Consider the following 26,562-nt stretch of genomic DNA (forward strand, 5'->3'; position numbering starts at 1 on the left):
TTGATTATTCTACAGTTTCCCATAGGGCTATTGGAGGCAAGCACATAATTCTGAATCACAGCGAATTTATGTTGTCTTTGCCTAGTGGGATTAATTTTAAAAGAGGAAATTGCTATGATTAACTCTTGCTGATCCAAAATAGGTGTAACAGTAGTGCTTACCTTCTGAGATAGTAAATGTTACAGCAGATGTAAAAATATGTTACGCATGAACATGATTGTGTCAATTCACATGTAATTGTGATAATTAATGTGCCTATTAAATCTATAAACAGTTGCTGAAATTAATTTTGGCTCTTCAATATGCATTAGTATTTAGCTGCATCCCATGAATTTCCTGAAAAATTTTCAGCACCTTCAGCATATACGTATGTCTCATTTATTTGACTTGAAATTTAACACAACTGATCTTTTTTCTCATAAAATGCAGATGCTGAAGTTTACAGTAAGAACACTGAATTTGACACCACTACATACATTTGTTTAATAATGTTCCTTGCTATGACAAGTCTGTTGACATGTTTTTTTGTTAATAAATCCATTTGGATTGCTTGTTCTCATAGGAACATTTTTTTTAAGAAATGAATCACGTGTTAGATGCAGAATGAACCACATGCAACACATGGCCTTACCATCAGTGTGCATTGTGTTGTGAAAATTGCACGTTGCATTCATGACATTTATGGCTTTATGGACTTGAATTGGAGGTTTTTCAAAATAATTGAATTAAATGCAAGCTATTTTTAATATGATTGGTGATGACGCATGTGAACTGTATGTCATTGCATAAACTGGTCATTAAACTGGACACATCTGAAGTTGCCTCCATTGGCACCATGCAGTGTGACAATTGTGTTAATGGTGAGAATAGCAATACCAAGGGGAGAACCATTTCATTAGAGGTTTACTTCATTGACACCATATATACTGTGTGTGTGTGTGTACATGATATTTCCCATATGGTATATGAGATTTTTTTCTTGTTTTATTGTCATGTGACTTATGAATTCTTTGAGCCTACCTTATTGAAATAAGGGGCAATGACTGACCGAAAGAAAAGTTAAGCAGCTAAGTTAAAATACATAATTTGGACCGAGCCTGCAGATCAATTGTTTACGACAGGATGAATGCAGCGTATGGTGTTGTATCAGACCCTGAAGGCACTCAGTGCAAAGTCACATTTGCTGTACAATCACACAGGCTGATTAACTGCTGGGACAAACACTTCGTCAGAACTGGCAACTGCGAAACATGATGCTGGTGCAAGCAAGTGAAACATTTTAATTTGGAAATTAATTCAGAGTTAATTAAAAAAATGGTCAGCTGTCACTTTCTGACTCGCTTGAGTACTCTTTGAGAAAGAACGTCTGCTGCTCACTGGCATTTCTGCTCTGTTATGGGCAGGAAACGTCCCGGATTGGGAATGTATTTGTAACACCAGGTGCGTGGACCATTTCAATGCCATGAAGTGGCCTTTTCACTGTTTGACAGATGTGTAGCCAGCAGGCATGGGGATGGTATATTTTCAGGACTTGGCCGGAGCAACCCAGATGAGAAGACTTTGATACAGACTGTGGAGGAGCTCAAGGCGGACTGTCCTGAGGTCAGATCAGGAGTCATGCTACCACAGGTGCAAGCATCGGTGGCAAAGACTCATGTCCATTGCGGGGAGATCTCAGCTGGAGCAGGTGCGAACTAGCAGACCCATGACTGAGCCATGTCAGATCGGTGAACTGTGCAGAATGAAGCCTCGGCAGGTGTCATCCTCTTTATCTGTGCCATCACCTTGCTGCACTGCCATCACCTTGCCTTGCCAGGCCCAGGCTGCATGCTGAAGCAAGCCTGCAGGGGGAGCTAGAGATTTCCAAAAATCCACAAGAACATCCATCCCGTAGGATGTTTGAAACAAGTCAACCCTGAAGACCAGGGAGAACAATCAGATTGTACTGACCTCCCCCTTACAGGGTGCTTTTGTGATGTTGTGCTCTTAAATAGAGAAAATGGAGGGAATCAATCAATCAATCAGAGAAATATCAACTGTGCCCAGTGAATTTAAAGAGATAAAGAACAGGGTATCCCAGAAAAAGCAACTGACAAAATAGTTTAGAGGCCATTTGCCATGCCATTTGCCATGCCAAAACACCCTTTCAATCATCTCAGAAAAAGAAATTAAGAAATGACTCACTCTGGCAGCCCTGTAAAGTATTTATAGGTGATGGAAGTGTTTATGTAAGTCAGCAGTGTCTGCGATCATAGCACAGGCTGTGGGCTGATGTGGCTCATTAGCAGAGTGTTGGGCCTTCAGATGGAAACATGGCTCCACATTCACTGTGTGTGTCAGCTGTACAAATGTCAGACATCACCAGCAGTGCTTATGAGATGTGGTGCACATTCAGTCCCCAAGCACACACGTACACTCAGAGACACAGACAACCACACACGCGCTCACCAACGCCCACTCTCGCCATTGAATCAGCCCATCACTCATTCACTCTTCAGTCTCTTCTTCCTCGAAGACTACCAGCTGACATACAGTTATGACTTTCTTCAGATATTGCTCTGGGCCTTATAGACACAACAATAAAGAGATCCCAAATGAGCATACCTGTCTCAGATCATAACAGGTATATGAAGAGGAGGTATCACAAGAACAGCTGAGCAGTTTTTTATTTATCTTTGTGGAAAAATGTCTTGAAATCATTTCAGTTGGTCATATTCACTTATTAATTGCTGTTAACTGAAAAAAGTTTTATTGCCATTAATTAACTTTCAATTATATGTTCTAATAAACATTGTTTTGAAACCACCAGTAAAAGCTCTCCTTTTCCAGCCTCTGTCTCTGTTTTCATCAAACTTCACGTGCTTCCTCTTCTTTATAGGCCATGAGTCCTCACTTTTAACCGTAGGCACATAATAAACTTCAGTATGTTTGTCAGGTTGAGATTGCTTCTGGCTGCAGTACATATTGTTACTAGGGTTACCACCCGTCCCGGTTTTCCCAGGATTGTCCTCTTTTTTGAGCGCCTGTCCTGGAAAATCAATATTCTTTCCCGGGACACGAATTGTCCTGTTTTTTTGTAAAAATGTACTTCTAATTTAGAATTTCATAGTTTCAAATAAAACCTCATTTGGTTTCCTTCTAGTGCTATTCTGTTTTCTCCCTGGTTGGATGTTTATACATCCAATCCTGTGTCTGTAAACGGGTAAAAACAGGTAAAACACAGCAACGATTGGCCATGCCTATACTTTTTATACTTTTATTTGATTGGTAGCAGAAATACGAAAGCTTACCTTAACCTAGCAACTGCCTGGGCTGTCGGTCTGCCGCGCACATCCACATCCACGACCCCACCATGAGTTCAGTTGCTAGCTTGAGGTAATTTTCGTTTTTTTTTTTTTTAACTTTCTATTTATTTTGTCGGTTTTGTGAAATGGGGGGAGAGACGGATGAGGAGGACAACAAAACAAAATTGGACGAGCCACCAGCATCAAAGAAAAAATGATTTACAACATACAACTCAGACTGGTCGAAAGAGAAAACTTTTCTGAATGGGTATGGCCCACCCAAGGAGAACCGTTATCCACCACCTGTGTTTTGTGTCCAGCCAAAATTTCAGTTAAATATGAAAGAAAAACAGCACAGGAAAATCATGCAAAAACAAAGAAGCACCAGAGTTTTGCATTAAGCAAATGCAAAAATCTAGCCATTGCAACTTTTATAACAAAAAAGGTTCACCAGAGGAAGACAGGATAGCAGTAATAGATTATAATTAGACATAATATGTTTACACATTAAAGTAAAACAAAAAGAAATTGTATTTAATGTAGAAAGGGACAGCAGCAGACAAAGGAGTCCAGATTGAGTGCAGCTGCGTCAGGGAGTGCGTCTGCATCAGGACAAATATAGGTAAGAGAGGCATTAGGGAGTCATACAACTGTTAACATATATGCAAATATGGTTTAACGTATATTTGCAAATATGGTTTAATTCCCCCCCCCAAAAAAAAAAAAAAAATTGTCCGATTGTCCCGGTTTTTCACAAATCAAAGGTGGCAACCCTAATTGCTACAGAAACAAGATGATTTCATCAGCTTCCTTTAATATACCGCAAAACAATCTGGGCAAACAATAAAATAATTTGGTAATAATATTAATAATTAATAATTTGGCAGTGATACATTTCAGGATGTGTTGCTTTTTTTCTTTACTCACACAACACTGTTTGCTTGTTTCAGCTTTTTTCAGTTTCTTTTCATATAATGACGATGCCTGTGAGACAACTATGAAACCAGTCCCAGAAATCTGAAAATTGCAACCTTTCGAATTATATGGGCTGTCCACTTCAATAAATGTTTTGCCCTCCTATTTTTCCATAACCCTGTATGAAAATGGTCTAATATGTATTACTATATGATTTTCCTTACTTTCTTTAATTTGTTACATCTTTTGCCTGATTTGGAATTTGGATGCCTGCATCCATTCTATACAGAAAAATTCAACAATTCTATCAATACCACTGAATTTTAAAAAGGCTGTACAAAAAAAAGAAAGACATAAAAAGATATACTATGATAAGACTCAAAATAATTTATTTAGATCAACAGCTGCTTGCGTTCCATCCCAGTAGGGGCCCAATCTCCTCAATGGTGTAATAGTTGACTTATCAAACACCTGCAGGGGTGTGATCTGCAGTGCTGCAGAGCTCATGGCACTGGTTATCTCTAAGGAGATCCAGGATTAAAGAGACCCAGAGGCCCTTCTTCAGTGGGTCTGGCCTGCACATCTCATGCAGGAGTCAGGGACAAGGGGATCTGTGAGCATGCTTCCTCCAGAAAGGAGGAGTATGTGAAACGATGGCAACCAAGTGCCATCTTTTACACCCAACAACCGTGTGCAGCATTTATCCAGAGCGAAACTCCTTTTTTAGTGTAACCAACATGACTGCGTGGTTCTTTGCCACCACCCAGTTGTTGGGTACTGGTCAGTGAACAAATGACAAATGGCAAAGACAGTTAATGCTATGTGAAAATGTCAAGCTCTCCTAGCATTACAATGTTTACATTTTGGAGCAGGGGATCATTAAAAATAGTCTAGAAGGTTTTCATAATTTAAAGAAGTAGAGGAAAATGGAATTGTATATGTTCTTGCCCTAACAAACTTCCATGTCTGGACTGCAGTCTATGAAGCAGGGGACTTGTGAGACAGTGAATGTTTTTTTTTTCTTTATTTACCTGTATGGTAAATATATCATGTTGTACAAGTCAACAACACCAGCTGGCTTTATGGCTAAAACAGAGACTTGCTACAACTGTGGATTTAATTTTAGCATGCACTATTGTGCTATTTATCCTGGTGAATGAATTAAATGTTTTATTCATATTCTTCAGATGATGAATGTTGAGGAGTTGAAACATCAAAAGTTTGAATACACATCTGTTTTCTGACCATGTCTGTCAAACCTTAAAGTCTTAGGCCATCACACCATAACACAACTACCCTTTAACAAGGTGTTAAAGTGTAGTTAACCTTAATTAATTACATACAGTATACACAGACTTGTAAAAAAAACTGAAAAAAAAAGTTTTGAGACAGAAAACAGCTGAGCAATTTGTCCATTAAATGCACAACACTCAAGCTGAACAAAAAACAGCAGGCATTTGCTGCTGAAGACCACAGTGTACATCTGGGAGTGATGATGTGAAAACATCAACTATCAAGTGTTGAATGGCTGCAGACAATGTTAGGTCATGTTAATTAAGAGTAGTCTCAACTGCCCAACATTAAAGGCACTCAAGCTTTTGTGCTGATTATGTACCCAGTCATAGAAATATCAGTAAATGCACATTTATTGTGCTTGGCAAGTACATAAAAACACTCTTGAGAGGGTGGAAATTTTAGAAAGTGAGCCTGTACCACCAAATTAATAGCACTTATTTAACTTCCTATCTACATCTTTTCTACCTGTGTGCTTAGCATTGATGTGACTGTTCGATGCACTTAACATAACACTTTCCTTGAGAATCAACAGTAAATTAATACCATGGCTTATTCCAATGACCCTTTAAACCCTTTCTTTGGGCTAATTAAATCAAATCATGGACTAATTAAATAGAATCAAAATGTATAATAGTGATAAGCACACATCTGTTTTTTGGTGGTAATCATCTATTCACAATGTGATCAGTTTCTCAGCTGCATCCCTCTTTATAACGTACCCCCTGGCATATGCTCATGTCTCATGGATTTGTCATTAGCATGGAAATGCCTACTTCGGAGCATTTAATTACATCAATAAATAAAGGAACATTTTACTTGCCACAGTGTTCCTTATTAATATTATAATTGTGTGCCGTGATTTAGCATTATCACATTCTTGAGCTTGACTTTTAATTATGGGGAAATGTGAAAATGTCTGATGGATAGAATTTATCTGTCACTCACAGCCTCACATTTCCAGGAGAAAGAGTTCTCTTCTTATTTGACTGTATGGAAGGAGGGTTTGAGATTTTGACTTAACTGCACTGGTTATGGATATAATAGTCAACGTATTGTTTTATTTATTGTGGGTTGGGGACATTAGGGGCCACCACAGATATACAGACATATGACATGGCTAGAGTGAACAAACAAAACTGCTTTCTACTGCTATTCTGCCTATGTGCAAATGCTAGTTTATTCAGAGTTGATGTTGACATGACAGAATTTATACAGGTGTATATATACAGGTGTGCTATAACTTCTGGATGGATTTTCCTCTGGAAAACAAGATAACTTAATTATTTAGATATGTATGGTGATAATTTATTTATAAAACACAAGGCCATTCCTATTTCTCTGCTCTACCGGAAGATTTTATTACTTAAATTTCAGAGGGATATAAAATCAATATAGGAAAAAAAAGAAAAAATAAAACCACTTTCCCCCACTTGTTTTCCAAATGTGAATGATGCTATCATATTAGCCTTGATTTGAAGGTTTTTCTCCTATAATCTCAGAAAAGAGTTTGAGTTGTTGCAGTGCAAGACTCGCTGAAAAAAAGAAAGGCTTTAAATGTACTTTTCTGCTCAGAATACTGTCTAAGTTGTCCAAAGAACTATCCATCACTTGATCTCTTGGCAGGTATTATTTATTTTCTTTGTGCATCCAGGGCAAAACATAACCCATGACCCACATCATACATATTTTCCATGCATATAGCTGGATATTTACTGAAACAATTCAGGTGAAGAACATTACTTCAGGGTACTTTTGGGGAAACTACATTTTAACCTGCAAAACAATACCCAAGAGTGGCATCATAAAGGCTAAATTCTATTGACATATGCTCACTAACAAACAGTGTTGTGCAAGTTCACACCTCACAAGAGCTATCTCAGAGTTCAGTTCACACAGATTAAAATGAACAAGTTCACATTCATAGTTCACAATTTTGGATTTTGAACAGGTTCACAGTCCCAGTTCATTTCTTCCATTTTTTTTAATGAGCTGCTCTGAGCTTATCTTTTTCAGTACAACCTCCTCCTACCTATCCATCCCCAGCCTCCAATCATTGCCACTTCCCACTGGTTGTATACTACTTGTACATTCATAAGTTATGTATTTTACTCGTGGAAGTGCAAAAGCAAATAAAGCTAAAGTTTAAGCTAGCCAGTGTTTACAGTGCACCATGTACCCTGTCATACAAGGGTGTTGTCCAGGGACTATTTTATGTGTACGTCTACATACACAGTGATTGTTACGCGGGATATGGGCAGTTGGCTGCGAGCTGTCTAGCTGATGAGTTGCACTAATAAAAATGTCTCAAGTACGGAATAACGCCGTCCGTATTTATTCATCTTTAACACACCCAAGGATTCCGAATCTCGCGCAAACTTGAACGAGCGCAAGTTCACGTTCTTCAGTTGCAAACGGATACGTTCAATTTCACCGTTCAGCGAAAAAAATGAGCACGTTCAATGAACGCGCTCTTTTAATGTGTTCATGCACAACACTGCTAACAGACTATTAAAAACTATGTGTTTTCCTATAAAACGAATAAATAAAGCACTTTGCATCTACCTCCTGCAAACAACATGCAAATTATGTTCCCTTTGAACTAAGCATTTGATGCATTCGAAGGGCATTTTGTTTGGCATCAAATGTATATAAGATGTATGTGCACATATACTTGGAGTCTGAAAGGGCAATGGAAAAAACACAGCTGCATCATTTTTCCCCCCTGATCACATACTGTACCTATCACATATCCTTACATAACATAATTTAAACAATTTTCATGTGGAAAGACACAATTCTTATTTATAATCAAAAGTCCAGATTCCTGGATAGGCTTCAGTTTGGAATATGAAGTGCACTACATTAATTTGCACTTTGGCTTTGAGTTTGCATTATGGCACAAAAGGAGGTACATTAGTACGTTCCGTCAGCGTGCAGTACATTTTGTATGTGCATTTTCTGAACTGAACAGGAAAATAGGAGTACATTTCAGATAAGCACATAAATATTTTTCTTCTTCTGACCTTAATCGCTTTGATGAAACCCAACAAGATGAATCAGAAGTTTAAAGGTCAGCATTAATGGATTTTTTTGAAGTGGGGAAAAATATATATATATATATATCTTCCATTACTTTGCTTCGAAAGAATATCTCTTGGACGAGTCAAATGTATCTTGTACTTACGCACAACAGACCTTTGAAATGCTCAGCCCATATATTTGCTGGTACAGTGGATTTCCTGCCCCGTGTGACTACTTTTTGATCCATTAATGTATTCATTTCAGATTTCTCATTTCACATTTCTAATTAGGATTTTTCATGTATTGTGAAGTATGTGGCTCCACTTGCCTGAGTATCTTTAGCTGTTTGAGCTAAACATTTATATTACTACAGACAGATCAAATGTTTTATCATTTTCCTTAATGATTGTGATTCTAAAGGTGTCTCTTCATGGCTCAAAAACTGGACCATGTCTGAAGTCATATTACATTATTTCTACAAAACCCTACCACAATTTACTGTCTTAACATTAACAGTTACAATTAGATATTTATCCTTTTGATATTTACATAACATTTGTGCTATTAGCAAGCAGAATAGGTGCATCAATATATTTATACTCATGTAATGATGGATTTGTTTGCAGAAATTGTTTGCAGAAAAGTGTTTCTGATGTTCTTACTGAACATAAAATGACATTTAGTCATTTAAGGATGTCATTATATGAAAAATAAAGAAATACAGCAAATTAGACTCTGAGTAGCAAAGCCTTTGACCTGGCAGGCTTCCTCATGATATAAATTTTAATTCACTGTCTTTGGTATTCTGATAAGATATCCAGCAGCAAATTATATGGAGCGTGACAAATGCTTCATTCCAGGTTATTTCTTTGGACATGCCAAAAAGGCTGAAGTTTAATAAATCATTAGTTCCAATCTTCATCTGTTGTATGGAGATGTACGGTAGCTGATATATTTCGCCACTGAGCCAGACAGCACCTTTCACACCGCTTATGAAAAAAGCAATCCTTTACTTTATGGGCAGTCAGTGTAGTGACTGCAATAATGGGTTTATGATATACAGTGATGTATTGGAATTGTGAACACCAGTCACCATCTAGTTCATAAAATTAGAACCATCTAACCTCTGACCTGAGTTACACTGGTAATTAGTATTCTGTTACTGCAAGGACAAGGACTGGTTCAATAGAGCAGTGTTTCTCAATCCTACTCCTGGAGGCCCACTGTCCTGCATATCTTCTATCTATCCTTGCTCTACCTACCTGACTGAACTCATCAGTGGCACTTTTGATTAGCTGAGCACACCTGATTTAATCAAGCAGCAAAGATAGAAGATATGCAGGACAGTGGACCTCCAGGAGTAGGATAGGGAAACACTGCAGTAGAGGACTTCCATCACACAACCACTATCCTTCTGACACTGTTGTGAAATATAGCAGGGGTGGGAAGATCTATGCAGGTGTTATGACATGGGTGCAGAGATAGAGGGAGGTGTCCTCACAGCTTAAATACAATGGTGCAAAAAATAACTTTACCATATGAAACAGACACAGAGAAAGTTGGCAGTTTAAGGTCAAATCACCTTTATTCATTATTTATTTTTTGTCCAATCCATCTTGATTCATAGCAGTTACTCAGTGGCTGTGATGTGATAGACACTTCAACAAAAGGCATTGAATTAAGTGTAGAAAGCATGAAATTGGGCTGAAATCACATGTCATCTTGTAGGGTCTTCAGCTCTCCTTGGTGGTTTCGTCATGGGCTTTCAGCGATTGTCAATGTTTGTCTGTCAAAATGGAATTCTTGTGCAAACCTTGACAGGCATGATTTGTTTAAATATCAAAGCATTTACAACATTTCCATTGTTGTTTGGGTTTGTGATGGGAGGCAGCAGCTGTAGAAATGATTACAGAATGCACCAACGCCATGTGGAGTCTGTTAAGACACATTTAGCATGTAGATGAGCAATTTATCTGTATGTTACACCATACTCAATTTTAATGAGACAGACCTGTCCACAATTTGCATGCCTATCATGCACCCAACCAAACATATTGCAGACAGTGATTGCATAAAGTAGGAAAGATGACTGCCAACCCTGTATCGACATAACATCAACTATCCTGAAAACACAGCTTTCTCTCTGGGACAAACTCCCTGATCATATTCTACCACTTTCCTGGGGATTAGAGGAGTTGGAGGACTTAAACATAACTTTAGAGGATTGGGGCCAATGTGGAATAGAACCAGCTGAGCTACTGGTAATTTGGGAAAACCCAAAGGATAGCAGTCCTAGTTAACAGCTGCAAATCTGTTTCACACAACTTAAGTACAACTGTAGAGCTGGCCCACGGTCAAGTACGCTGCCCATCAACTACCCAGTGTAAACCCCAGATACCTGGCTTCTCTAGCACAGGGATCAATACAATCTGCAGAATTCTTGGGGGAAATCAAGCAATTGCATTTGAATGATTGCATGCGACACTTGTAAATCCTTTGGAGGGATATTTAAGTTTAATTGAAAAGGCATCTAGTCTTCAACATTTCTCGAGTCTTGTCAAGACAATGCGAACACAGCGTTGGCTACTGGACCAGAAACATGCAGGTAAAATAGAAATGCAAGAGGCCATCAATACCCAATTTAAATGAGTTGAGAGTAGTAGTAACTAAGTAAGGCAAACCAATTACAGTACTTCAGTACTTTTCTCAAATGCAGTGTTGTCTGTTTGGAGCTCAGGGGTCAGGGAAAGGGATCAGTGAGTCTAATCGCTGCTTCTTGCTTCATCCCCCAGTCCACATTGAGCTTGCAGATTGACAGCTTCTGCAGCAGCAACAGCTTCTACTATTCTATGAAGAGTGTATGAGTTGCATGACCTCTCTCCACGCACATGGTTTTATAGCATTTTGCCTGGATATAAAAAGGGGGCTGTTTTTGTTGTTGTTCAACATAACAGTAAAAAAGTAAGTGCAGTTGTGATATTGTATGTCTTTATTTATTAATTTAATTTTGAAATAGATTGCCAAATGCATGGAAGGCAAGCATGTAAAACTAATACAGGCTAATGTATCAAAACCATCTTAATATCCAGCTCTTAATGGAAAGACAGGTTTGAATATGTTATGTTTTTTATTTTTGTTAGACTTAGTATATTAAATTACAGATATTCTGGACAACTGTAACTGACCATTCATCAAATTTTAATATTGTATTTGAAACTATTTAAAATATGTATTTTTCATCTCAGTAATTAAATGCTTTAGTGAGAGATCAAATTTAAGCATGGACATAGATTTATCAGAAAAAATCCAAAAATGAACACAGACAGCAGTTCAGTGAATGGGACTGACCTTGGAATCATGACCTTAGAACTAAAGGTTCTAAATGATATTTCAAGATGTAAGAAAGATTTGTCTTTTGTCCCATGTTAATACATTAACTTAAATGTCAAATAAGAAGCTCTTGTAGTATAGGTTTAAATAGCATGGTCAGAAACAATTAAGTATTAGTCATTCTTTATAAATGTTTCAGAATGCTGTTGTATTCTTTTGTCAGTAAGAAGAACAGAACAGGCACGCCTTTAGCATAGAAGCATGAAAGCCAGAACCTTTCTAAAGCTTCACTCAAGCACTGATCAAAATGTCAAAGTTTACTTCTTCCTGCCACACAATCATGTTTGCAAAATGGAAAATACTGACAAGGTCACCTATTGGCTCACTTCTGCTGACACAGAAAAAGACAAATGTTGATGGAAAACTGTCTGTAAATACCAGCTCGGCAATAATTAAGCAATGTCCTCTATTTGAATTGCATTGGATTTACCTAGCATTCACCCTGCAGACTGAATGGCTGAAGATAAATACTCATCACTCTGTGATGTCTTCACCTATCAAGGGAACAGATGTTGCGCGCTAAATAGATGCAGCGAGACCTGGTTCCTGCAATAAGCCACCTGGTAAGCGGGGTTCAACACACTGATCAGGCCAGAAATCGTCGCAAAAACAAAACAGCATTTGCATGATCGACGCTATCATATACCACAATCTGGTCCAAGTGCTATTTCTGTAAGCGTCATCACCTAGCTCACCCAGAAGGGCAGGAAAGCACTAGAAACACTCCAGTGACTGCCAAAAATTGTCATATGTAAAAATGAAATGAAAATTATGGACCATTAAAATTTGCTACTTGTTGTGTGAGTTGAGTTAAGGTACTAACTGAAAGATGTGAGAAGGGGACTGTAAGTTCTGCTGAAATATACTCTTAATGAAAGTGATAATGGAGAACTCAACAAGTCTACCAAATTGTGCTGATTGGCTCAGCTGGAACAGGAACACTATTCCAGATATGATGTCATACTTGATCAGTGTTGAATCTACCTCAGTCCAAGGTCAGGTGGGGACTGGAGGTGTTTGGATCAACATTCTTCAAGTGGATACTGTGCCTTTTGTTATTAGTTAAGATAATGTGTATTTTAATAGTGCTACAACTAATATACAGTACATATCAGACTTTGAAACTGAGCATTGGTTTTTAATATAAGATAGACAGAGCTATCAGATCCAACACTTACCAGTACATTTTGGACAAAAACCTGGTTGCCTCTGCCAAAACGCTCACACTTGGCTGGAATTGAACAATGTAACATGACAAAGATCCAAAGTATTCATATATTACATTACATTATATGCATTTAGCAGGGGGTCCAGAGCATCTTGCAGCACAATAGAACATAAGTGTATCCATTCAAGTTAATTGAGCAACAGAGTTCATTAAATTCATTCTAATTTTCAAAGAAATACTATACTGAACACAAAATGTTCTCTCCTGAAAACCTCCATCTCCAGACCTCATCCAATTGAACATTTGTGGTTCAAACACAAGAAACAGCTGACAAAGAAAATTGAAAGCTTTGCAGGCAGGCCCGGCGCTATCGGGGTGCTTAGGGGTACATTGCAACCCCAGACGGACCTCAGTGCACCTGCAGTTGTCTCCTTCTATCCCAATGTCTACATAGTATGTATTATGTCTTTTTAAGATATGACTTTCTGTAGCCCCCCATGGATTGCAATTGCAGCCCTCTGTATTTTCTCCTGGTCCCGGGCCTGTCTGCAGGATCTAGAGTAACTCTGCTCGTAGAATTAGAATCTCATAGAACAGTAAAGGCAGCATCTTGTCGGTGTAATCTATGCCAGACGAGAATTTACAAAATATTAATTAGAGGGAAGTGAATAAATGTGGCTCTTGTGTTCTCTTGGACAAAATCCATTATTTGTAAACAATACGACTTTGGTCTGTTCAATGCTCTTTAGAATAAAGTATAGCATTTTTGAGTAAGAAGATTATGCAATGTGTACATTTATTTTTCTGTTATATCATGCTTTAGGAGTTATTTAATCACAAATGTGAAATAATGGAGGGTACCATCAATTACTGAGGTAACAAAATAATGAATCGGTTTGAGAATAATACGCATATAAGTAACCATCAATCTCCTGAAATACCTCACCACCATCACATTACAGTGTAGAAGATTACAAAAAGATCATTTTTTTTTCGTATTTTCTCTACATTTAATGAGCAACAGTGAAAAAACAAAACAATGTGTCTTGTATATTTAAAATTTTATCCAACCTTAACAGTGACTTGCATCAACCTACACACAAAGCAAGTGTAGGCCAGGCTACAGGGATGTAGTTAAGGTTAAGAACATGATTAAACCTCAACAATCTTAAAGAGGAAACTACTCTCTGAAATGAGTAATTACATGCAATTACTTGGGTAATTACAGTGTGCTGACAATGGTATTATGAAAACATTTCAAAAGCAGCATGGTGCATTTATTATGTTACCTTACTGCCAGTCTTATTTTGGAACACACGTCACGTTTCACAGTGCCACGTCTACACATATTGCATTTTGCACATATTCTTTTCAACATGCTGCAAGAAAGGTAACATTTATTTCCTGTCATTTCAGCCAACAGCTGTTGATCGATGAAAATATCAGTGATACTCCCTCAAAGCCCTCCTTTCACAAATGCAGCTGTTTCTCATCTACTCTTAATTCACTGCTGATTCACTCTTGGACACAATCAATGTACAGGCATTGCTTCAGGGATATTAGCCCCAGGTTCAATCTGCCATTGTCTTCGTCTCTAAATGTCATACAATAAACATGAAGAAATGAGCAATATGTGGCAATAAGTTATGGATGTACAAAATTGATGCTTGCTGCCTCCATATAACCCTGACAGATAGCATTAACCTTTTCTATTCACCTGCAAACAAATGCATTATTGCACACCTACCTGACTGCCTATTACACCCACATCATTTTAGCCAACACCATACTTAGCAAAGAAAACTACATTAAGTTATGTTACATTAAGCCTTTGTGAGTACATATGCAATACACTTCATCATATCTCACATCCACATGTACGCTTCCCACACAGTAGTTCCTAGGGATGTCCCGATCCAATCCACGGCATTGGCATTGGTATCGGGCTGATACTGGCCCAGAATGCTGGATCGAATATCGGAGGGGAGAAAAAAATTATGTGCACACCGTGTCACATGATAACAACAGTAGCAGCCAATTAGTCGCATGAGCATGGGATTTAGCTACCTGTAGAGTAGTCATGTCAGCAGTGTGGAAGTATTTCAACCATAAAGAGGCAAAAAATCCAACAATTGAATGCAAAATTTGTAACACAAATATTTCGAGGGGTGGCAGCACTGTTGGTCAGTTTAACACCACATATTTTTGGAAAAACACCACACAGAACAACACCAGGAATTTCTGCAAGCAATGCCTGTAAAGACGAGCAAAACACCCCAACAGCACACATTGCTGGAATATATAAAAAGGCGTGAGAAACTCCCCTCAGACAGCAACAAGGCGAAATCGATAACAGAGAAAGTAGTTCAGTATTTATTTGGATGTTATACATATTTAAGTTATGTATTACAGTGACATTTTGTTTTTACTACTGTGATCTGTGCATAGCTGCACTGTAAGGGATAGTTTTGTTTTTTTTGACAATGCTGAATGCTGCTGTATAAATTGTTTTAACTTTAAACCTGTTGGTCGCAATGCGGACCTCCGACCATAGCTGGCAATGGTGAGACCAGGATTCAAACCCCCAATCTCAGGGCTCCCAGGTATCTTACCCTGTGAGGCCCCGTTTTTTTCTTTTTTGTAGTGTTTGAATAAAGCGTGGCATAACCAACTGTTGTTGTGGACTATATACTGGTGAGGTATTTGTTTGTTCTCCATTTGAGTGAGATGTTTTTAGGTAGCTAATTGGCCATCATGAGCAAAGTGCTTCCATATATTTTATTATTATTATTTGTCCAAGAGTAAAACAAAGGATCGGACTGATATTGATATCGGCAGATAGCCAAAGCTGCGGTATCGGTATCGGAAGTGAAAAAGTGGTATTGGGACATCTCTAGTAGTTCGATTATTTGTATCATTAGATGTCAGATGTGCTTTTTAAAAATAATTAAACTAACCATCCACTTTGGGAATCATAAAGGGTTAAAATACAGATGACGGTTTGTATTCATAATAATGTATTATACAAGTATTTATTTACTTGCACTTTGAAGGTTAAGTAAAGGAATCAGCTGCTGATGGGTGATACTAAATTTGGCAAGCTTAATCTCACACACAGTCAAAAGTGCTTCAGTTTAAATATACATTCTCACTCTTTCCCACTTCCTTGCCATGATCACTGAAGTGTACATGAGGCATTTAAAAAATGAAAGCTCAACATGGCAATTAGCTATGTAGATAATGCAGCAATATCTAATATGTATTAGCAGATTACAGTATTTTCAAATCTCACTAAGAAACCAAAATATCAAATTTTATCAATGCTGATTGATTATAATCAATGCTTGATTATTTATAATTGAAACCTATAAAGGCAATTATCCACCAGCAAGTTATAGGACATACGTACATGATTTTTTTCATCACTTTCAACAACTTGCTCTGAGGTGAGAGATAATAACATCCCTATGTGTGCTTCAGAATGAATCACACTTAGTGATACAATTTACCGGAATATTAGAATGTTATCCATTTCTGCTGTTTGCACTGAGAAGCTGCAGTTGGAAAGAGGTTTACGGGAGGGTATAATTCAAAGGTTATTAGAATTGTAATAAGTGTCACTGCAGATAAATTTGTAGTCAAATAATAAAATGTCTTGAAGTGTGTAGTGTGCAGTCTGTGAACAACGGTAGAGCTGCTTCTACATAATTGCTTTCTGTATGCATTGTAAATATTGTAGGTTGAGAGCATATATTAAAACTAAAAAGAACCACTACAAGAGGTCACTGCATGGCCTTCATCTTTTCATAATATTTTAAACAATCGACTACACTTGGAGTCATTACCAGGAAACCAGTCAGAGAATGGCTTTTCAGCTCTTTAACTACAGGTAGAATATCTTTTCATTGTGTGATTGTCTTGCTGCCCTTCTCTTCATCTGACAAAGTTTAACAATGACATGGACAGGGCAACAACTACACACAGGCATGTCTGATTGGCTAACTCTTTATTGAATTCAAGCACTTCTCCAGGTTGACGCATTAAAGGTATACATAAATGGAACCTACTTTACTCAGTTATAATGAATCAGTAAGAAGCTGTCGCTCAGAATGTCCTAGGTTACACATTGTTCCGTATAAACACTGCAGATGACTACCTACTGGTGCTTTAATGTACTGTCTTGATTAAGAGTGTGAATCATCAATCTCTCTGCCTTAGTTTTCACATCCAAAATGTTACACAGCCTCTCCTTCTTCAGTATACCCCACATGGAGTGAACAGACCCCCTCTGCTTCTGCCATGGTGATCAGAGGCTTCCTGCTGGGCCGGTGAATGGACGTGTTAATGCCAGAGCCAAAAAGGAGCTTCTTAAGACGAGAATTACATGGTCAGCTAAGACACCTGATCTAGTCTTACAGGACGCAGGAGAGGGGAAGATCAAAGTTCTGCTTAAGGCGAAACCATCAGCGCAGAATGAAAGTGGTGAGACGAAATCTGCTGCCGCTTTTACTTTGTCTCGTTCAATAGCAGGTCTCTTCAGTTCCTCTTTCTCACGCTGCTGCTTTTCCTCACCACCTTTCCAGTGCTTCTGGACGGCCATGCATTCATGGGGCTCCACAGATTTTGCAGGCCCAATCAGTCACAAAAAGATCAATCAGTGAGGACAATTGCATAGAGACTGTATACACGCACATATTCGATAAAGGTGTACATGTAGTTGTCAGGTCTATAATTTAGTTACACTTGTGCATTTAAGATTGCTATAAAACCTGTTTTTTGTGAGAATTCTTGATTTGCCCTAGTAAGAAACAAAAAAACGAACTGAAAAACCCAAATATCTTTATCTGAGTCAAATGTATAAATCACTACATATCCAGTTATATATAAGGACATTGTTTCATCTAAGTGAAAGGTATTCTTGGTGGGCAAATATTAATAAGGATAACTACATAAAACTTTTGTGTCTTCAATCAAACACCCCCCCCCCCCCACCCCCCCCAACACAGTCACACTTCTGCACACTTTCTACAATCAAATAATACCATCAAAACAGTTGGTGTGGTTATTAAAGCTTATATTTATGTTATGGCACTGTAGTCTCCCACTGGATTGCAGATTAATCTCCGGAATCTGTATTTGTCAGTGTGACAGACACAGTGGAAAGGCTATAGGCCAGGGACCACCTTAGCTTTTCCAGTGTGACAAATGCATGCTATTCATTTTGGTGTATAAAAGTGTCATAATGTATTTTTGGATCAAGTGAGGCTATATTTCCTAAGGCAAAGAGAAGAGGGAGTTCGAACCCATTAAACTGCACCAGAAATGGATGAGCCTTGCTCAAACCACTGCAGAATGCAAGCGGCAAATTCGTGGAGGTCAGCAAGACCTTGATTTATTTTTTGCACATGCAGTAAACTAGGTGAATGTGGGTGTTTCTGGATCTACCTGAGTTTGAAGAAGCATTGCAGGAATCTGTCATTTTAGGAACCCTAAATATGTACTGTATCATCGTTAAGGACATGCTGAACAACTCTTCAACTCAAAGCATAGGAAAGTGTTTATCCCGACATGCCAACCAGTTGGGCATGTATATGCATTTTTTGAACGTCCAGCCAAACAGGTTTCTTTTTATAACCTATATTAAATTACCCCAGAGAACTTAAAAATAATTTTAAGCTTACATATATACAATGCCTTGCAAAAGTATTTGGACCCTTGACAAATTCTCCACATTTTGCTGAATTACAAATGATTCATTTTCATTCTGTTTGATATTTTATTTAAAATGCTGAATCTCAAAACTAATTATTTTAAAGTGACATTTGTTAGAAAATATGTTAGAAAATGTTAGAAAATATTTTTAAGGAAAATAAAAAACTGAAAAAGGATGGTGGGGTAAGAGAAACACCTTAATCACAAAATAAAAAGAGAACAGCATAACAGTGCACATCACTGGAGTAGGATAAAGAGCATTTTGTGTAGGTATGATATAAATAGTATGTACCCCCCACTCCCTTCCCCCCATACTGCCATCTTTACTTAATACCAGCTGTTCTCTGTGAAAAAAAAGTCTACCATCAATGTGTAATTCAACTGTTATCATATCATCATCATAATCGTCTCTTTGTTACCAGTGTTGCCTTTGGATCCTTCTCGGTGGTCAATTGTATGCAATTATCCACACGTAACATCTCATCAGCAGCTACCTAGGAGGAGATAAAAATGGCTAACAAGCGAACCTTTTGGTGTTCTTTTTCAATTCAGTTGCAGCTGGACAGCAAGACAAACTACATCACATGACATTCTTTTATATATATATATATATATATATATATATATATATATATATATATATATATATATATATGTAGTATTATAATGCTGAACATCCACTGAAGCAAGCGAAGCACATTGCTCCAGGGATTACCTCACCCCCAAGCTCTGAACCTGAAACATTCTATTTACGAGCTGAGCTTTTCTAAACACCATAACTTAGTGATGGGGAAAACACTCAAAACACTCCCAGAAAGCATAAATCCCATTACATCTATAGCCTGGAAATGTAATCCCCACTCTTCTGCTATTCTCCCATGATATACCCTATTCAGGCTAACTGACAGGGGAAAACACTCATTCTATTATGAGCCAAACAAAAGACCCATGAGTCTTAGCAGGTGCGAAAAGAAGCACACAGGCACATGGGCCTTATTCATGTCCTTGCATATTTCAATGTTGCAACACCAGTACTTTTGGCCTGAAATCAGTAATGAGCGCCTGTGAATCCAAGTGCTGGGGTGTCCTTTTCATTAGCGCAAAAAGACATTAAACAATAGCAAAGGTTTTCCACATTCAGGTCCCCTGTGGGTTCTATGCTGCTGAAATCCTGCATCTTACAGTGAATGCGAGCTTTAATAACAAGTGATTCATGTTTTTTTCTTCCTTTCTTTCAGGTCTATTCTCTCAGTTGTGTTCAGAAGAATAACATTGTGCCTTATCAGTGTTGAGGTTTCCACATTAGAAAGGTGCATACCTGTACATCCATATAAGCATATATAGACAATATTTTTAGATGTAAATATCCTATTCTGCTCAGCTAAAAACCAGGATTTGTATTGTATTATGTATGGTTATCATGTACGTTCATGCATGGGTTACCTACATAATTTACATTTTATGTATCATCCATTTATGTGGCTGGGTATTAACTGAAGCAGTTTAGGTTAAGTGTCAAGGGCACAATAGCACTGCCCCATGGGGAAATCAAATTTGCAACCTGTGAGGCAAAAGCATTAATTACCTGCACAACATGGTCACCCCAGAGCTATAGCTCCAAGCAGCAAACACAGTGGCCAAGAAGAAAATGACCACAGCATTACTTGTAGACACTTCCAACATGTGATGCCAGCATTTAATTTCTTCCCTTTGATTGTTTGAGATTAGATTATGATACAGTTGTCTTTGGCTGTAAGGCACATGTAATGTGAATTGGGTCTTGGTGAGGTCTTCAGCCTTTAGAGGTAATGAGGAATATTGTGCTCTCTTTTATAAACATTTATAATATACATGAGTCAACACTCTTCCTGCTGACTTTAAATAATTCCAGCTCTCTGAAATGCAGCTGGGTATTAGCAGCAAATAAAGACAGCAAATGAAATAGGAAATCTCTCTCTCTAATCTCTCTGTATCTATAATTTTCTCCAAAGTGACTCCATCAAATTTTTCTCTTTCTTCTGTCTTTGTGACAGAGAATGGGAGAGAGGGCACCTTTCATTTAACAGAACTACTGGGAGTCAAAAGAGACATGAGGAGCGATGAGCTCATCCACCAAATGCCTTCCCGCCAAATGAGGAGGTGTGATCGATCCCACGGCATGCCAGGACAGGAGCGAACAGGGCTCACGGCAGTCTCATAGAGATGAGAGTCCTGGCATTGTGGAGTGCTCACAGAACTGCCCATTTGAAAACTTAATCTGCCATTTGCAGGAACAGATACCAGGTGAATATATAAGAAAGATTGCAGGGGACAGTCAACCATCAGGGGCCAGCGTGTTTGCTGAATGACCGATTGGAAACATTCTGGAAAGGGGCAGAATGTAGTAGGCAGCAGCAGACCTGCATCCAGTTGATTGACTATTATCTCATCCGAGTAAGGTGATGGGTGTCACTACTGTGGCTGCTGCAATCCCCACCTCTTTCTTCCCCCCTCCCCTGAAAGCCTTGACTCCTAGTGCTGCTCCCCATTCCTCAGGCTTCCCTTCAACTGCACCCAATAGCGCGCACACACACACATACACACATATCCACACACACTCACACAGGTCAGGGAGGGAAGAAGACCTGAGCTTCAAGGTTAGAGATGCCTGACAGGGCAGTGCTATCCGTTCAGGACCTGCCATTAGTCCTGCAGTGGGGAGGGTGCTGAAGCCGCTCGTCACAATACTTATTGGCAATCTGTTAGCCTGGCCTCCTGGGAAGCCCAATGCAGACATGAGCGGGGGGATGCGGCTTCCCTGCAGGGCAACAAACATGTTGCAGGCTTTTTATAATCCAAATCTTGTTTCCTATATTGGCTGGGAAAAGCAGATTGATTCAAAGGGACAAGTCTGTTTCTTTGGTACATGCTTACAGTATTTGCTTATAGGCTATTATTGGTGGAACTTGCAAAGGGGCTTGAGTTTAATGCAAATCCCAATACATGCTTACATTTACATTGCTTTTTGGCGCTGAATAGATGCTCTTATCCAGAGTGACGGACAAGATGTGTACATTTAACACTACATTCACATTTTTGACATCCAGCAGACATTCTTGTCCAGACCGAGCCCAGAAATCATAAAAAGCATCCAATAAAACAATACAAAATGTTTCACAAACAAGGACACCGCAATCCACACGTCCGCAATCCACATGAATAAGAGCCAATGTTAAACACACAAGGCTGAGACCACCTGGCCCAATACGCAAGTACAACACAATACACCCAGTAGGAGTGGACCTTTCCACAACAATACTAACACATACCCAGTGCCTCCCCTCAACGGACTCCCAAAGATAGACTCCCTTGTCTTTGTACAACTGAGTCTTCGTACAACGAGGCTGACAAATGAGCATGCCTCTTCCCTGCTGCCGCTTCAGGCCAGGCATATAAATGCCCTGTTCAGTTAAAGAGCAAATGAGCTGCCTGCTGAGAGAGAGAAGCCTAACCCATTGGCAAATTAGACTAGCAGTTAAAATGTACTCGTGAAACTTTCCAAGGCAAAAAAAAAAAACAATAACAATCATGCGATCACTATATAATATAGCATGAATCCTTGCAGTGCTAAGCAGAACAGTGTTAAAATACAGTTTCACAAAGCAGTTTCATGCAAAAAATAGCAACTGTTTTGCAATGTAATACTTAGCTTAGTCCTGATGAGATGACAAAGTTCACACCATCCAAATTACATTACCCTCAACTGCTCTACTTTACAGATTTATGCTGCCAGCTAAGAGCTAAGCCTTAACTACTGGCTAATTAGATATGCAAATGTATGTGTTCACATCCATGTTAGGGTTAATATTTGTATATTTGTTAATATTTATATTTACATATGTTGACCAAAAGTCTGGATTCTGTCTGTTGGTTCATGCCATTAAAAAACTCAATTACATATTGCTTTGTATTTAATTGTGAAATAATTGTATTATGAAATTAATGTTACATGGAGCAATGAAGCAGTTACATCTGAGTGTTTTTTGTCTTCACACCTGAAAGCTTGCAAATTGAGAACATGTAAACTGCTGCATAACAACTATGATTAACTCATTTTTTAGGTTCTTGAAGTGTTGAAACCAGAAAGTGCAATTAACTGTAAATCAGTCTCATGAAAGTATCAAGAAAAAAGTCATAGCTTGAAGGGTGTAATTTGGCATTTAGCTGAAATTATTACATTTTCCTTTCTTCATGTTCACAGAAATTGCCTGTATGACCCGACCTTAAGCTTTGGGTTTTTATACAATGTGAACATCCTGAACCCAACCTTAAATTCACCTGTCGCATACACCCTGAAATTTCACATGCATTTGAGTTCAACCATCCATTTGTGTTGGCAATACACATATGCCTTAATTATAGAGAATTTCTAGGACTCACAGACACTATGACATATGGATAACAGCAGAACATGTCTCTCTTAATTGCAATGCGGACTTGCAAATAATATAATGGCAAAAACAATTTGTGATTAGTGTAGGTTAGTCGGAGGGTGGAGTGTTGAATTTGTTTTGATGCTATTTTAAAGTAGCTGCAAAATGTATCTACAGTGTTATATTTTTGTAATCCAGAAACAATAACATGGAGTCTTCAGTGAGAGTCGATTAACACATCAGCTAACAACTACATTCCAACACATAGAAATAATTTGTGCTGTAACAAATTCTCTGAACGTTTCAAGACTACAGTATTAATCTGTGTCTCATAAAATGCTCTATTACTGTGTGCTTTGAGTAAAACGTAGTCTAATCAAGACAGCAGTAATTATTTGTGTTGAGGTCTGCTTTGTCTTTGTGTGCCAACTTAATTTCAAAGATAAGCATCTGACAGTGTAAAATTAGCAGTGATGAATAAGATGAGGCTTCATGAACCCAGCAATGAGTGAAGTTACAGCATGTTGCATTTATATGAACCAACCAGAAGTTGTTGCTCTGATATGTGATAAAATATTCATTCAAAAAGTCCATTCAAAAAGTTCAAGTTTGTTCAAATGAGTGGTGACAGCACATGGTTCGATAATTTGTTGTGTTCTCTGATGTTGTTAAACATGAGAATACATGGTTTATATTTGTATTTTCTGTGTGTGTTTTCTCTGCATTCAGTGATATCAAGAAGCTGATAAAGACTTGTAACCTAGCACATTTCTATGCAATAATACAAGTGAAGCAATAATATGCCAGTCACTAATGAGTCTTTTCTCAAATGGCAAACACTGATTTTGGCAGAAATGGGGCTTGTTTCTTTGCAAGTGTCAGAATCTATAGTAAACTTATGAGAAAGAAAATCGGGTTTACTTTTACTAATTGTTTTTGCGACTCTTTTTTAACCTTTTCACCAATTGGCATCACAATGTTTGATATAGTAAAGCAGAATTATATTATCCATATGCAACCACTGTATGTGTGACTGACCATCCTTGGATGGTAAGCAGCAAAATTCAGAGGCAGCATATGGAACCCATTATAAAATGAAATGTGAAAGCACAGAAACAGTGCAAAAAAGCACCCTACAGATAATAGGAAAGCAGTAATCTGTTTAAATGTACCTTTTCATTCCCATGATTGTGCTTAAGGAGCAGCAATTGAGAACTTAAAAGGGAACAGGAGACCTCTCCAAGCTCTGAACACCAAAGTGTTCTGTTTTCTGTCCTATATTCTTCACATGTTGTTGTTCAAGAAAAAAAATAAACCAATGCAAATTCTTCTAAGGCTGCAAAATGCATGAAATTAATGTAGAAGTGACAAAGCAACTGTGCCTTTTGGTTTTGCTCATGAACAAAGCTGTGACAATATTTAGCTACACACAAAAACAATTATGATCTGATATTAGAATGTTGTCTTCATAGTAGTGAGGGGAGTTCCAATGAGTAAATTCCCAGTTAAAAGGAAAGCACTCAGTTCCGAGATGACTTCAAATGGTTGGACACAGATAAAAAAATGAAAATGGGTGATAATACTACAGAACGTAAAACAAGGAGCTTAATGAATAAACTGATATTTGAACAACATAAAATGTTTCTTTCTATGAGGCACGTCTGTCCAAAAGTGTCATTTCTCTTCTGGGCAGTTCCACCGAACACTGAAAAATACCATTAAATCAAAGAAACTAATCTTTTATGAAGAAAGTATTCCTCGAGCCCAAAGTTCCCGGAGGGAGGAAAAAAGAAAACGCAGCCATTGAGCCATATTTCTTGCACAGTCACAAGGTGGGAGCACATTTACATTCTAAGTGGGGCTGGAGATTCATTTGTACTAGCAGCTGTTGTTTTGTCATTGTCATTAGTGCTAGATGAATGAATCCTTGCCACTGCTTCCTACATTGCGTCCAGTGCAGTGCAAATACTTTCCAAACATCGAAAACCTCAGTAAATAAACTTAAATAGAAAATGCTGTAATCCTCCCACTCGAAGGATGCACTTTCACTGCCAGCATTGTGACATTAGGGCCCATTCTTTGTTGATCATTCTCCCCCTCTCACTGAATTGCGCTTGTTAACAAGTGGTTACTCGTTAGTGATTACGTTACAGCAAAGTTCAATACACCAGCATACCCCTATGCTAAAATTTTTACAGTGACCATATTTAGATGGAACTATAGACTTGGGCCACAACGAACTGACACATGATAGATGCGTATGATACGTATGATACAGACCTTATTTGAAAGTGTCAGCGTGCATCAATGTGGATTGTTACGCAAAGTGCTATTTCCAGTTCAACATACAGTAGATAGCTAAATCACAGATGGTTCAGATCAGTGAATGGGGCAGAAAAGAGAAGCCTAAGAAGAAACTTTTTTGTCTTCGTTGTCTATCCAATGCATTTTTTGCACAATTTTACACTGTTAGGCATGCCCGGAAATTTAGGTTTTTTACATCAGCCAAATTTAGTAGTCACCAATTATACAGCTTTTCACCACACCTGGAGTGTGAGATAAAGTATGAGTTATTTTCCACTCTAAAAGTCCCACAGTACACCAAGAAATGCCATTTGAGGAGAGGCACAACGTCTTGAGGCCGTCTAAGCAACTCAATTTGTTCCACCAATGTGGGCAAACAAAAGAAATGGTTTCGAACCCGGGCCATGGGGCTCTTCATTTTCAATGGACATATCTTTTTGTTCCTTTGTGCAGTAAAATTAATAGCTGAACATTTTGTAAAGAACTTCCCTTTACCAATATAAAAAAGAATCAATACAAAAGCAATAGCAATTCCTCATCTTTATAAGGAACACACACACACACACACACACACACACACACACACACACAGTGTGTTACTATGTTACTTTTGGTGTAACTCACAAATGAATGAACAGCTCCAAACATGATAAACAACAAATAACAGTTACAATAATTGCAGTGTGATCTCACCTATAAATCATAGTTCACTACATAAATAGATTACATGGATAAAGCACAACAACTGTACAATCTCAGTTAAATAGCTTGTGGTAGTATTCCTATGTCATATCTGTATATTCCTCAGAAAAATACTGTTGGAGCTGGAATGCTGCTATTGAATTGTTTTCACATGGGGGTATTATTGAACACATGGATTGCATGCATCTTTTGTTACAACCTGTGTGGATTCTCAAGTTACCATGTGCACCCTCTGATCTGAATGGAGAAGGTGCAGGAGTTATTAAATCAATGCAGGTGGTTATACACTCAGCACATGAATAACATTTGTACCAGAATGACTACATTGGTATGAATAATCCTGCAAAACTGAGTACTG

Source organism: Megalops cyprinoides, chromosome 5 (assembly GCF_013368585.1).
Source record: "Megalops cyprinoides isolate fMegCyp1 chromosome 5, fMegCyp1.pri, whole genome shotgun sequence".
Lineage (NCBI taxonomy): Eukaryota > Metazoa > Chordata > Actinopteri > Elopiformes > Megalopidae > Megalops > Megalops cyprinoides.